Source organism: Bubalus kerabau, chromosome 3 (genome assembly GCF_029407905.1).
Source record: "Bubalus kerabau isolate K-KA32 ecotype Philippines breed swamp buffalo chromosome 3, PCC_UOA_SB_1v2, whole genome shotgun sequence".
Lineage (NCBI taxonomy): Eukaryota > Metazoa > Chordata > Mammalia > Artiodactyla > Bovidae > Bubalus > Bubalus kerabau.
This window is the reverse complement of record NC_073626.1, coordinates 170,957,021-170,972,041: the sequence shown is the minus strand read 5'-3', so window position 1 is coordinate 170,972,041 and position 15,021 is coordinate 170,957,021. Positions and strand designations below refer to the sequence as shown.

The window sequence follows — 15,021 nt, the reverse complement described above, 5'->3', positions numbered from 1 at the left end:
AAGGTATCCCTGGTGTTACCTTTTATCTACACTGCTCCATCGTATCTAGCAAGAAAGAGTGGAAAAGAAAAAGCCTGTTTCTGGTTTCTGTGCTGCTTAGTGAAATTTCCATGACTCTGGAGACATAAACTGGCCACTTAGTAGAGTATACAAATAAATCTATCTAACAAAATAGATATATAAAAGGAAATATTGGGAAAGAAGAAATCATTAAAAATGAAAAGTAGAATCAATGACACAAAATATTTATTTCTCTAGGTTTCCTGAAATCAGACATCAGTGTTTATGCTGCTGAAGTTTTTTCTCTGCGCTCTTGCTAATCAGTTTTATTTTATTTATGATTTCATAAGAACTTTCATAAAATAGAAAGTCAATTAGCATTTTCAGTGATATATTGGCAATAAGTATCAGTTAGTTGAGTCCAGTTGCTCAGTCGTGTGTGACTCTTTGCAACCCATGGGCTGCAGCATGCCAGCCCTCCCTGTCCATCACCAACTCCTGGAGTTTTCTCAAACTCATGTCCATCCAGTCATCTCATTCTCTATTGTTCTCTTCTCCTCTTGCCTTTAATTTTTCCCAGCATCGTGGTCTTTTCTGATGAGTCATTTCTTTGCATCAGGTGGCCAAAGTTTTGGAGCTTTGGTTTCAGCAGCAGTCCTTCCAATGGATGTTCAGGACTGATTTCCTTTAGGATTGACTGGTTTGATCTCCTTGCAGTCCAAGGGACTCTCAAGAGTCTTCTCCAACAATACAGCTCAAAAGCATCAATTCTTTGGTTCTCAGCTTTCTTTATGGTCCAACTCTCACATCCATACATGACTGCTGGAAAAACTATTGCTTTGACTAGATGGACCTTTGTCAGAAAAGTAATGTCTCTGCTTTTTAATATGCTGTCTAGATTGGTCATAGCTTTTCTTCCAAGGGGCAAGTGTCTTTTAATTTCATGGCTACAGTCACATCTGAAGTGATTTTGGAGCCCAAGAAAATAAATTCTGTCACTGTTTCCATTGTTTCCCCATCTATTTGCCATGATGTGATAGGACTGGATGCCATGATCTTAGGTTTTTGAATGTTGAGTTTTAAGCCATCTTTTTCACTCTCCTCTACACTACAGAAAAGTGATTAGAGTTATACATATACATTTATTCATTCATTTTTAGGTTCTTTTCTCTTATAGGTTATCACAGAATATTGGGTAGAGGCCCCTGTGCTATATTATTCATCTATCTAGTATGTAGTAGTGTTCTTGCCTGGAGAATCCCAGGGACGGCGGGGCCTGGTGGGCTGCCATCTATGGGGTCGCACAGAGTCGGACATGACCGAAGCAACTTAGCAGCAGCAGCAGTATGTAGTAGTGTTTGTGTTTTTATCCCAAGTTCCTGATTTATTCCTTCCCCCAGTGTTTCCCCTTCAGTAGCCATAAGTTTGCTTTTGATATCTGTAAGTCTGATTCTGTTTTGTAATTAAGTTCATTTGTATCTTTTTAAAAAATTAGATTCCACATGTGTATATTTGTTTTTTTCTGACATATCTAGCTTAGTATGATAATCTCTACATTCATCTGCTTTGATGCAAATGGCATTATTACATTCTTGTTTCTGGCTGACTAGTATTCCGCCTGCATACACCATAGCTTCTTTATCCATTACTCAGTCAATGGACATTTAGGTTGCTTTCATGTCTTGGTTATTGTAAACAGTGCTGCAATGAATATTGGGGTGTACACAGTCTTTCAAATTATGCTTTTCTCCAGATTTATGCCCAGGAGTGGGATTGCTGAGTCATATGGTAGTTCTATTTTTAGTTTTTAAAGGGATTTCCATATTGTTTTCTGTAGTGGTAATTATGTTAATGCTATTAGGTAATTATGTTAATGCTTGAGTTTCAGTATAAAGGAAAAAGATATATTACAAGATCAAAATGAAGTAAAAAAACTAGTTAATCCTAAATCTGGATTGAAAATTTGGCAAATCTAATACAGTTATGTAAAGTTTAAAAATAAAATAAAATTTAAAAAAAAAAAAAAAAAAAAAAAAAAAGAAAATAACAATATAAATTCAGGATATATGTTTATGATTTTTTTCCTATCTCGTCCACCAAAAACACATGGAAATAATGGTCAATCTGTGGCTAGGAATACCCTGTTGAATCCAGACTGTGATGTCGAAATGTCATTTGTGACTTCAAGAAATAGGAACACCATGGAGAACAGCTGATTCCAGGTCTGGGACATGAAATGGCCAAGGTAAACCAGGAATTGTTCTTCATATCAGATTAAAGGGACACTGTTAAAGACTATGGGTTGTGTCAGGAGTGGTTGGGAGCCAACCTGAAAGAGTCCCCCTTCCCTAACCTCCCAGCGAAATGGTGGAAAATTTGAGGCCAATAGGAAAGACAACTGCATTAACTTGAAAGAGAATACCTATGTTTAAATGTACATGAATTTTCAAAGTGAAACAAAACAAAACAATTCCTAGACAACCTTTGGAGGAAGTGAGGAATCACACTAAGCCTGAAAACTGGTAAATAAATAGAATGAATCAAGTGTTTATCTTCTTTTCTGTGTGAACTGTCCTCAGAGCAATCATTATGACAAATGGTTTATTTTTTACTCTAGATGATTATTGTCGAAGTAATAATGAAATTAGAGAATGACCATTTTGCTTCTCCTAATGTATTAATGGATGAAGATATGATCATGAGTGGCTATCCAAACCATCAGGTGAATGCATTTGAGTCAGTTCTAGTGAGGTGGATGAAACTGGAGCCTATTATACAGAATGAAGTAAGTCAGAAAGAAAAACACCAATACAGTATATTAATGCATATATATGGAATTTAGAAAGATGATAACGAAGACTCTATGTGCAAGACAGCAAAAGAGACACAGATGTAAAGAACAGACTTTTGGACTCTGTGGGAGAAGGCAAGGGTGGGATGATTTGAGAGAATAGCGTTGAAACATGTACATTTCCATATGTGAAATAGATGACCAGTTCAGGTCTGACGCATGAAACAGGGCACTCAAAGTTTGTGCACTGGGATGACCCAGAGGGATGGGATAGGGAGGGAGGTGGGAGAGGAGTTTGGGATGGGGGGACATGTGTACACCTGTGGCTGCTTCGTGTTGATGCATGGCAAAACCCACCACAATATTGTAAAGGAATTAGCCTCCAATTAAAATAAATTAATTAAAAAAAAAAGGATGGAAATCTTGTTTTTGTTTTTTTTTTTACTGTGCATTTTAAATTGAAGTACAGTTAATTTACATGTTGTGTTAGTGTTAAGTGTACAGCAAAGTTATTCAGTTATACACATACATATATTCACTCTTTTAAAAATTATTTTCTCATATAGATTATCACAGAATATTGAGTAGAATTCCCTATGCTATACAGTAGGTACATATTAGGTAAACAGTACAGAGGTTCCTTAAAAAACTAAAAACAGAGTTACCATACAGCCCCAAAATCCCATTCCTTGGCATATTTTCAGGAAAAGAAAAACATAATTTGAAAGGATGCATACATTCCAATGTTCATTGCAACACTATTTACAATAACCAAGATGTGGAAACAAAGTAAATGTTCATTGACAGATGAATGGATAAAGATGTGGTGTATATACAATGGAATATTAGTCATCCATAAAAAGGATAAATTAATGCCATTTGCAGTAACATGGATGCACCTAGAGATTATCATAGTAAGAGATGTAAGTCAAAGAAAACAAATACTCATACATGATATCATATGATACCACTCATACATGAAATATAATTAAAAAAAAAGATACTTCTGATCTTATTTACAAAATAGAAACAGACTTACAGATATAAAAAACAAACTTATGGTTACTAAAAGGGAAACATCAAGGGGAGGGATAAATCAGGAGCTTTGGATGAAGGCATGCATACTACTAAGTATAAGATAGATGACCAACAGGGACTGTTTTCCATAGTGGCTATACCATTTTACACTCCCACCAACAATGTAAGGGTTTCCTTTTCTCCACACTATCTCCAGCATTTATTAGATGGAAATTTTTATAATGGACGAATAAAGCTTACAATACCTGAACACACTGATTACTTGATCTTTAAAAATATCTTGAAAAAGTGTGTGATGACAATATTTAAACAAAACACAGATTCAAACAGTAAAATCCAGAGCTTGGGAATTCTATAAGACAAAAACTTGGTGTCCTTAAATAATAAATTGCAAACAGGACAAAGAAAGAGGGAGAAACTGATAGACCTGAGAGAGACTTATAAAGCATGTCGACCAAATGCCATGTGAGAAAGTTTTTTATTTTATCTGAATTCAAAAGTATGAAATGTAAAAACATTTATGTGACAATATTTATAAGATATTTGGGGGAAATTTGAACACTATCTGAGTATTTGAGGATGTTACAAGTTTATTGACAGTAATTTTATGTTTGAAAATGACATATTTATGATTAAAAAAGAGTTGCTCTTATCTTTCTATAGGTGTTTTCCTAAATGCTTACAGATGAAATGATATGGTGTCTTGTATTTGCTTCTAAATATTCTGGGCATGTAGGGGACATGGGTGGGGGTTATAAATATAACAGCCTTGATAATGTGTTGAAAATGATTGAAACTGATTATTTAAATTAATGTTTGAGATTTTCCCCTTAAAGTATGTTTATGACACTCAGGGCCTATTTTAAAATTGTGACTTTAGGTTTGACTTGTGTGCCTCTATAGTACAAAGCCTTTTAGGGATTATTTGATTTATGATTATGTTGCCGGGTGTCTCTGTTTCTGGTATAATTTATCGACCATGCTAATGACCTCCAAGAATCAGAATCTGTAATTAAAAGAAACCATTAACGTTAGCCACAGGGGTAGATGGATGTTTTTTAGACGCAAGCTTGAATTTGAGAACAACCAAAAGTGCCACATACAAGCAATTTTTAAATGTATCCATCTTTCATAAGTCAAAAATGATTGACATCTGAAATTATGCTTTTAAAGTGTATACTTCACTTTCATAAGCTTCCCTTGTAGTTCAGTTGGTAAAGAATCTACCTGTAATACAGGATACTTGGGTCATGGATCACTAGTGAATAAACATGTGCCAACTTATTTTAAGCAGTGATCTAAATTTTGTGGAATAGCTATAGTCATATTTCTCTTGGCAAAGTAAAACAATTGAAAGGGATTCTGTTTCAATTCCCATACAAATTAACCTCTACCTATTCAGTTCAGTTCAGTTCAGTCGCTCAGTTGTGTCCGACTCTTTGTGACCCCATGAATGGCAGCACACCAGGCCTCCCTGTCCATTACCAACTCCCGGAGTTCACCCAAACTCATGTGCATCGAGTCGGTGATGCCATCCCGCCGTCTCATCCTTTGTCATCCCCTTCTCCTCCTGCCCCAATCCCTCCCAGCATCAGAATCTTTTCCAATGAATCAACTCTTCGCATGAGGTGGCCAGAGTACTGGAGTTTCAGCCTCAGCATCAGTCCTTCCAATGAACACCCAGGACTGGTCTCCTTTAGGATGGACTGATTGGGTCTCCTTGTAGTCCAAGGGACTCTCAAGAGTCTTCTCCAGCACCACAGTTCAAAAGCATCAATTCTTCGGCACTCAGCTTTCTTCACAGTCCAACTCTCACATCTATACATGACCACTGGAAAAACCATAGCCTTGACTAAACGGACCTTTGTTGGCAAAGTAATATCTCTGCTTTTCAATATCCTTTCTAGGTTGGTCATAACTTTCCTTCCAAGGATTAAGCATATTTTAATTTCATGGCTGCAATCACCATCTGCAGTGATTTTGGAGCCCCCAAAAATAAAGTCTGACACTGTTTTCACTGTTTCCCCATCTATTTTCCATGAAGTGATGGGACCAGATGCCATGATTTTAATTTTCTGAATGTTGAGCTTTAAGCCAACTTTTTCACTCTCCTCTTTCATTTTCCTCAAGAGACTTTTTAGTTCCTCTTCACTTTCTGCCATAAGGGTGGTGTCATCTTCATATCTGAGGTTATTGATATTTCTCCCAGCAATCTTGATTCCAGCTTGTGGTTCTTCCAGTCCAGTGTTTCACATGATGTACTCTGCATAGAAGTTTAATAAGCAGGGTGACAATATACAGCCTTGATGTACTCCTTTTCCTATTTGGAACCAGTCTGTTGTTGTCCAGTTCTAACTATTGCTTCCTGACCTGCATATAGGTTTCTCAAGAGGCAGGTCTGGTGGTCTGGTATTTCCATCTCTTTCAGAATTGTCCACAGTTTATTATTATCCACACAGTCAAAGGCTTTGGCATAGTCAATACAGCAGAAATAGATGTTTTTCTGGAGCTCTCTTGCTTTTTCGATGATCCAGAGGATGTTGGCAAACCCAGAGTCTAAAATAGTTGCCATTATGGACTAAGGAGGATTGTCATCATCCCAGTTATTTACAGCATCACTAGAAATTTTGAATCTTCTGCTTAAGATGAGAGTAAAAGTCACTCAGTCATGTCCAACTCTTTGTGATCCCATGGACTATACAGTCCATGGAATTCTCCAGGCCAGAATACTGGGGTGAGTAGCCTTTCCCTTCTCCACTGGGTCTTCCCTTCCCAGGAATTGAACCAGGATCTCCTGCATTGCAGGCAGATTCTTTACCAAATGAGCTATCAGGGAAGTCCTCTGCTTAAGAAGATATCTCTTAAAACAGTCACAACCTCCCTGCCTCCAATCAGTCAGCATATGCACATGCTTTCCCACCTTGGGAAGTAATGTGTGACAAGCTTTTAAAAATTAAGTTGTACTTTATCAAGTGGCATGTACATGCATTTTAGCATGTCCAAAAGGACTAAAAAATTTTAGCAAAACCCAGTGGTTTTCCTCCCTGTACTTCCTATAAATAAGTGCTTGCCCAACAAAGACCACCAGGAACACATTCGTGGTTGATAGAGTTGGTTTATTATTTATTGTGTTGATGGAAACCCCACACTGTGGGGAACTGTGGGAAGTCCCAGCAAGAAGGTGTTAATTAAACTTATAGGATTTGAGCTTGTATTAAATGATTTGAGGTAAGGTTTAAGGAAGTGGGTTTGGTTCTGGATTGGACGCTGTCTGCAAGCATGGGTGATTCTATGGCTATCATCATAAATTTTATCTTGAAGAGTGAAGCTGAAGTTGATTGATAAAGGGACATTAATGACTCATATTAAGCAGGAAGCAGGAAGATGGTCATTTTGTGGCTTGAACAACCCTCATGTCTTCTCTGTGTTCAATTGTGATAATGGAGAGTTCTTCTTTTTGTTTGGATCTCTCACAGGCATAGAACAGCCTGGTTGGACATTGATGCTCTGTAAAGTTTATGTTCAAGGGGAGGATATCATGCCGCCAGCTCCAAGTTCTCCTTTCTTTCTCTCTCCTTACTGCCTCAAGTCCCTCTCTTTTACTCTCTGTTGGAATATGGAGATGTCCATCTAGATTGTATGTACATGGAATCTCATACTGATTTCCTTTTATGCTAACGCTTTTACATTGCCACTACACCTCTGCATCTCTTTACCCCTTTCCTAATAGATTGATTGCAGAGTTCCAAAGAATATCACGGAGAGATAAGAAAGCTTTCCTCAGTGATCAATTCAAAGAAATAGAAGAAAACAATAGAATGGGACAGACTAGAGTTCTCCTCATGAAAATTAGTGATACCAGGGGAACATTTCATGCAAAGCTGGGCACAGTAAAGGACAGCAATGGTATGGACCTAACAGAAGCAGAGGGTATTAAGAAGAGGTGGCAAGAATACACAGAAGAACTATATAAAACAGCTCTTCATGACCCAGATAACCACAATGGTGTGATCACCCACCTAGAGCCAGACAACCTGGAATGTGAAGTCAAGTGGGCCTTAGGAAGCATCACTACAAACAAAGCTAGTGGAGGTGATGGAATTCCAGTTGAACTATTTCAAATCCTAAAAGATGATGCTGTGAAAGTGCTGCACTCAATATGCCAGCAAATTTGCAAAACTCAGCAGTGGCCGCAGGACTGGAAAAGGTCAGTTTTCATTCCAATCCCAAAGAAAGCCAAAGCCAAAGAATGTTCAAACTACTGCACAATTGCACTCATCTCACATGCTAGCAAAGGAATGCTCAAAATTCTCCAAGCCAGGCTTCAGCAGTATGTGAACCGTGAACTTCCAGATGTTCAAGCTGATTTTAGAAAAGGCAGAGGAACCAGAGATCATGTTGCCAACATCTGTTGATTCATCAAAAAAAGCAAGAGAGTTCCAGAAAAACATCTACTTCTGCCTTATTGACTATGTCAAAACCTTTGACTATGTAGATCAAAACAAACTTTGGAAAATTCTTAAAGAGGTAGGAAGAGCAGACCACCTGACCTGCCTACTGAGAAATCTGTATGCAGGTCAAGATGTAACACTTAGAACTGGACATAGAAAACAGACTGGTTCCAAATCGGGAGAGGAGTACATCAAGATTGTATATTGTTACTCTATTTATTTAACTTACATGCAGAAAACATCGTGCAAAATCCTGGACTGGTTGAAGCACAAGCTGGAATCAAGATTGCCAGGAGAAATATCAATAACTTCACATATGCAGACGGCACTATCCTTACGGAAAAAATTAAGAACTAAAGAGCCTCTTGATGAAAGTGAAAGAGGAGAGTGAAAAAGTTGGCTTAAAACTCGACATTCAGAAAGCTAAGATCATGGCATCTGGCCCCCTAACTTCATGGCAAATAGATGGGGAAGCAATGGAAACAGTGACAGACTTTATTTTTGGGGGCTCCAAAATCACAGCAGATAGAGACTTCAGCCATGAAATTAAAAGATGCTTGCCCTTGGAAGAAAAACTATGACCAACCTAGACAGCATATTAAAAAACAGAGACATTACTTTTCCAACAAAGGTCTGTCCAGTCAAAGCTATGGTTTTTCCAGTAGTCATGTATGGATGTGATAGTTAGACTATAAGGAAAGCTGAGCACTGAAGAATTGATGCTTTTGAACTTTGGTGTTGGAGAAGACTCTTGCATGTCCCTTGGACTGCAAGGAGATCCAACCAGTCCACTCTAAAGGAGATCAGTCCTGGGTGTTCATTGGTAGGGCTGATTTTGAAGCTGAAACTCCAATACTTTGGCCACCTGATGTGAAGAGCTGTCTCATTTGAAAAGACCATGATGCTGGGAAAGATTGAGGGCAGGAGGAGAAGGGGACGACAGAGGATGAGATGGTTGGATGGCATCACCAACTCAGTGGACATGGGTTTGGGTGGACTCTGGGAGTTGGTGATGGACAGGGAGGCCTGGTGTGCTGTGGTTCATGGGTTCGCCAAGAGTTGGAGACAACTGAGCAACTGAACTGAATTGAGCACTGAAGAATTGATACTTTTGAACTGTGGTGTTGGAGAAGACTCTTGAGAGTCCCTAGGACTGCAAGGAGATCAAACCAGTTCATCCTAAAGGAAATTAGTCCTGAATATTTATTGGAAGGACTGATGCTGAAGCTGAAACTCCAATACTTTGGCCACCTGATGTGAAGAACTGACTTGCTGGAAAAGATCCTGATGCTGGGAAAGATTTAATGCAGGAGGAGAAGGGGACAACAGAAGATGAGATGGTTGGATGTCCATCACTTGATGGACATGAATTTGAGCAAGCTCTGGAGTTGTTGATGGACAGGAAATCCTGATGTGCTGCAGTCCATTTGGTCACAAAGAGTTGAACATGACTTATATGCAGAGTACATCATGAGAAACGCTGGACTGGAAGAAACACAAGCTGGAATCAAGATTGCCCAGAAAAATATCAATAACCTCATATCTGCAGATGACACCACCCTTATGGCAGAAAGTGAAGAGGAATTAAAAAGCCTCCTGATGAAAGTGAAAGTGGAGAGTGAAAAAGTTGGCTTAATGTGCAACATTCAGAAAACAAAGATCATGGCATCCAGTCCCATCACTTCATGGGAAATAGATGGGGAAACAGTGGAAACAGTGTCAGACTTTATTTTTCTGGGCTCCAAAATCACTACAGATGGTGACTGCAGCCATGAAATTAAAAGACCCTTACTCCTTGGAAGGAAAGTTATGACCAACCTAGAGAGCATATTCAAAAGCAAAGACATTACTTTGCCAACAAAGGTTCGTCTAGTCAAGGCTATGGTTTTTCCAGTGGTCATGTATGGATGTGAGAGTTGGACTGTGAAGAAGGCTGAGCACTGAAGAATTGATGCTTTTGAACTGTGGTGTTGGAGAAGACTCTTGAGAGTCCCTTGGACTGCAAGGAGATCCAACCAGTCCATTCTGAAGGAGATCAGCCCTGGGATTTCTTTGGAAGGACTGGTGCTAAAGCTGAAACTCCAGTACTTTGGCCACCTCATGTGAAGAGTTGACTCATTGGAAAAGACTCTGATGCTGGGAGGGATTGGGGGCAAGAGGAGAAGGGGATGACAGAGGATGAGATGGCTGGATGGCATCACTGAATCGATGGATGTGAGTCTGAGTGAACTCTGGGAGTTGGTGATGGACAGGGAGGCCTGGCGTGCTGTGATTCATGGGGTCGCAAAGAGTCGGACACGACTGAGCGACTGATCTGAATGACTGAACTGACTGAATAGATTGATAGTTTTTAGTTACATGAGTATCTAGTGCTTCTTTGATGCTTTTGAAAATATTATTCACAGTTGAACATCCAGCGGTCTATGATGTTTCCTTCTTTTGTTTCTATCTTCGTTGAGACTGAAGTAGTTGCTTTGATTTTGGCTATCTTTGTGCTTCTTGTTAATTCTTCAGACCTCCTTAAAGCTCCACAGGCAATTTTCCAAAAGGTCAATAAGATCAACTGATCTACCCAGCCTTTTTCTCTCCCAAAGACTTCTTTGTTCTCTCTGGGCCGGTTTTGCTCCAAGTTTTCTATACGCTGTCTTTGTGTTCCTTCTTCTCTGAATTATTGTCCTTGGCATTTGCTAATCTGGAGTTTGATGCTCTGTTTTCTGGAGGGTAGGCCTTCCACATTCTTGGTTTACTCACTTGGTCTGGAGCATATCCTCCAATAATTTGATCAGATTAAAGATGGTATCACCACAGAAGGCCTGGGGTGGACAGCCCTCCACATGTCTGTTTCCCATGTCACATTGGTCCAGGGATATCTACATCTGGAGTACAGTCATCTCCTTGAGATCTCCGTCCCCCACTATTTTGAAGATGTTTCTCACTTCTCTCCTGGGTAATATCTTTTCTGTTATGAATCTCTCATCATCTCCTTTTCTTGAAGTACTCCCTCTTAAAGCAGAAATCATCTTCCAGTAGCCCCTTTAGCAAGAATGCAATGGAAGTAAATGTGTTGGGAGCTTGCATTAAGAAAATATCCTTTAAACTTCCCTGGCAGGTGATAGATAGCTTGAGTATAGAATACACAGTTGGAATTTTCTTTGGCATTGTAGAGTCATGATTTCATTGTTTTGTTGTTCCTTTTGTTGTTATTGAGGAGCCTAAAGTCATTCAAATTCCTGATTCTTTGTACAAATGTACTTTCCTATCTAGAAAATCATAGAATATAATAATAAAGAAAAAGATTGAAATAAGTGAGAATTACCACAGTGTGACACAGAAATACAAGATGAGCAAATGCTGGTGAATAAAATGCACTGATAGACTTGCTCCATGTAGGGTTGTCACAAAACTTCAATTTGTCTAAAAAAAAAAAAATGCACCATCTGCAAACTGCAGTAAAGTGAAGTGCAAAAAAAGACGTTTGCCTGCACTTTGAGGTGCAGATCTAAGTAGGGAAGTGTGTGACATAGTTCTCAAAGATCCGTCAGAATTGTCCAAGCCAGGCTTCAACAGTATGTGAACCAAGAAATTCCAGATGTTCAAGCTGAATTTAGAAAAGGCAGAGGAACCAGAGATCAAATTGACAACATCTGTTGGATCATAGAAAAAGCGAGCGAATTGCAGAAAAACATCTACTTCTGCTTCATTGACTGCACTTTTAAAGCTTTTGACTGTGTGGGTCACAACAAACTGTGGAAAATTCTTACAGATGGGAATACCATACCACCTTACCTGCCTCTTGAGAAACCGGTATGCAGGTCAAGAAGCAACAGTTAGAACTGGACATGGAACAACGGACTGGTTCCAAATCGGGAAAGGAGTATGTCAAGGCTGTATATTGTCATCATGATTATTTAACTTCTATGCAAAGTGTATCATATGAAATGCCAGATTGGATGAAGCACAAATTGGAATCAAGACTGCCAGGAGAAATATCAATAATCTCAGATATGCAGATGACACCACCCTAATGGAAGAAAGTGAAGAGAACTAAACAGCCTCTTGTTGAAGGTGAAAATGTAGAGTTAAAAAGCTGGCTTAAAACTCAACATTCAAAAAACGAAGATCATGGCATCCAGTCACATCACTTCATGGCAAATAGATAGGGAAACAAGGGAAACAGTGACAGACTTTCTTTTCTTAGGCTCCAAAATCACTGCAGACTGGGACTGCAACCTTGAAATTAAAAGACAATTGCCTCTTGGAAGAAAACCTATGACAAACCTAGACAGTGCATTGAAAAGCAAAGACATTACTTTGCCAACAAATGTCAGTCTAGTCAAAGCTATGGTGCTTCCAGGAGTCATGTACGGATGTGAGAGTTGGAACATAAAGAAGGCTGAGTGCTGAAGAATTGCTGCTTTTGAACTGTGGTGTTAGGGAAGACTCTTGAGAGTCCCTTCAACTGCAAGGAGACCAAACCAGTCAATCCTAAAGGATTCAATCCTGAATATTCATTGGAGGGATTGACGCTGAGGCTGAAGCTCCAATAGTTTCACACACATCCAGGAGTTTCACACCTCCTGATGTGAAAATTGACAAAAAGACTCTGATGCTGGGAAAGATTGAAGGTAGGAGGAAAAAGGGACAACAGAGGATGAGATGGTTGGATGACATCACTGACTCAATGGACATGAGTTTGAGCAAGCTCCAGGAGATGTTGAAGGACAGGGAAGCCTGGCATGCTGCAGTCCATGGGGTCGCAAAGAGTCAGACATAACTGAGCAACTAAACAACAACAAAAGGCACTGATAGACTCGCTCCACATAGGCTTGCCGCAAGCCTTTGATTTGTGTTGAAAAAATGCAGCATTTGAAAAGTGCAATAAAGCAAAGTCCAATAAAGTTAGGTCTGCCTGTATTATGAGGTGCAGATCTAAGTTGGCAAGTGTGTGTTTGACATAGTTTTCAAAAATCCATCGGAATTTTTTCAATCTAAGAAATGTAAGAATAATTAAGAATGGTAATAGCATTTTAAACTAAGGATCCCCTGGAGAAGGGAAAGGCTACCTATTCCAGTATTCTGGCCTGGAGAATTCCATGGACTATATAATCCATGGGGTCACAAAGAGTTGGACATGGCTGAGCGACTTTTACTTCACTTTACTTCATTTCACTCCAGATCACTAATACAGATGGACCCTCCTGTGTGGTTCTTAACACAAACTTGACAAGGAACTTGTCCATCACTCACAGTGTTGCACTTTACTTCTCAGGACAGAAAGTGTTAGTCGTTCAGTTGTGTCTGAGTCTTTGCGATCCCATGAACTGTAGCTTGACAGGCTCCTCTTTCCATGGAGTTCTCCAGACAGGAATACTGGAGTGGGTTGGAGATAGAACCCGGGTCTCCTGCATTGCATGCACTTTTTTACCATCTGAGTCAGGACAGAATATCAGACCAAAAGGGACATCACCATCTTTGTCAAATGACTTCACTATATCTGATTGCAAAGCCAGAGAGTCAGCCTCTATAAGTTGCTGAAAATGCCTCCCTTGCTTAACCAGTTCACCCAGGACTCCCAAGGACTTCCCTGGTAGCTCAGATGGTAAAGCGTCTGCCTACAATGCAGGAGACCCAGGTTCGATCCCTGGGTTGGTAAGATCCCTTGGAGAAGGAAATGACAACCCACTTCAGTACTATTGCCTAGAATATCCCATGGATGGAGGAGCCTGGTAGGCTATAGCCCATGGGGTTGCAAAGAGCTGGACATGACTGAGCAACTTCACTTGGACTCTCAAAGAGTCACTCAACTGATTAATGTCTCACAAGTACAGACCAGACATGAAGTAAGGGAAGAAGCAAAGGTTGTTAGCTCAGGGTGAGAGAAAGCTGCAGGCAAAGGGGATGTCCCCACAAGAAGGCCACTTACCCTTCTGGCAGGGGTTAATGCTGGCACCACATTGGTGGAGACCAAAAGTTTCCACTGGAGGTGACTGCAAGTGATGTGGATCCCACTGAGTTGGGGGCCTTCCTGCCTGCCCTGTATCATAAGATGCAAGTTCCTTATCTCATTAGCAAAGGGAAGGCCAGGCTGGAGCGTCCAGTCCGCATGAAAGAATCGCACCATTGTCAACTTCACATGAGTTAACTTGGCCGACAAAGAACCTCAGGCTAAGCTGATGGAAGCTATTAGGACCAATTACAATTACAGATATGATGAAATCTGCCATCCCTCGGGAAGCAACATCCTGGGTCCAAAGTTGGTGGCTTGCATTGCCAAGCTAGAAGAGGCAAAGGCCGAAGAACTGGCCATCAAATTGAGAAGTGTACACTATTGAGTTTTCTGTACCAAAAAAGTAAAAAAAAAAATCCTTCACAATAAAAAAGAAGAATGAATTAAGATCATATGAAAGGCAAAACAAACAGGGAATGTTTGGAATGGCTGAACCCCAGAATCTGAGGAACCAGGAAGAAAATACATTTATTGGGCAAGAATCATGAGTTCATCACAATGCATAATGTAAAAATGACCTTGTAGATGTTATTATCTCCATATTAAAAGTGGGGAAATAGGCCCAGAGGAATTATCTAACTTATTCAAGGTTTCTAAGCTGGTAAAATGAAAAGAGGTGATTCAAGCCCAGGTTTGTTGAGTTTCCAGTTCATTATTTCCACTATACCTCAAAACTGTCCTAGACAAAAGAAGATGGTATTTTACTATGTGGTATAAATTCCACTAAGGCCTAG

General features: G+C 39.7%; 1 pseudogene; it reads left to right on the top strand.

Moving 5' to 3' along the window:
- Window positions 1–4,808: 4,808 nt before the first annotated feature.
- On the top strand, window positions 4,809–14,612 carry LOC129647338 (60S ribosomal protein L7a-like; annotated as a pseudogene).
- The last annotated feature ends 409 nt before the right edge of the window (window positions 14,613–15,021 follow it).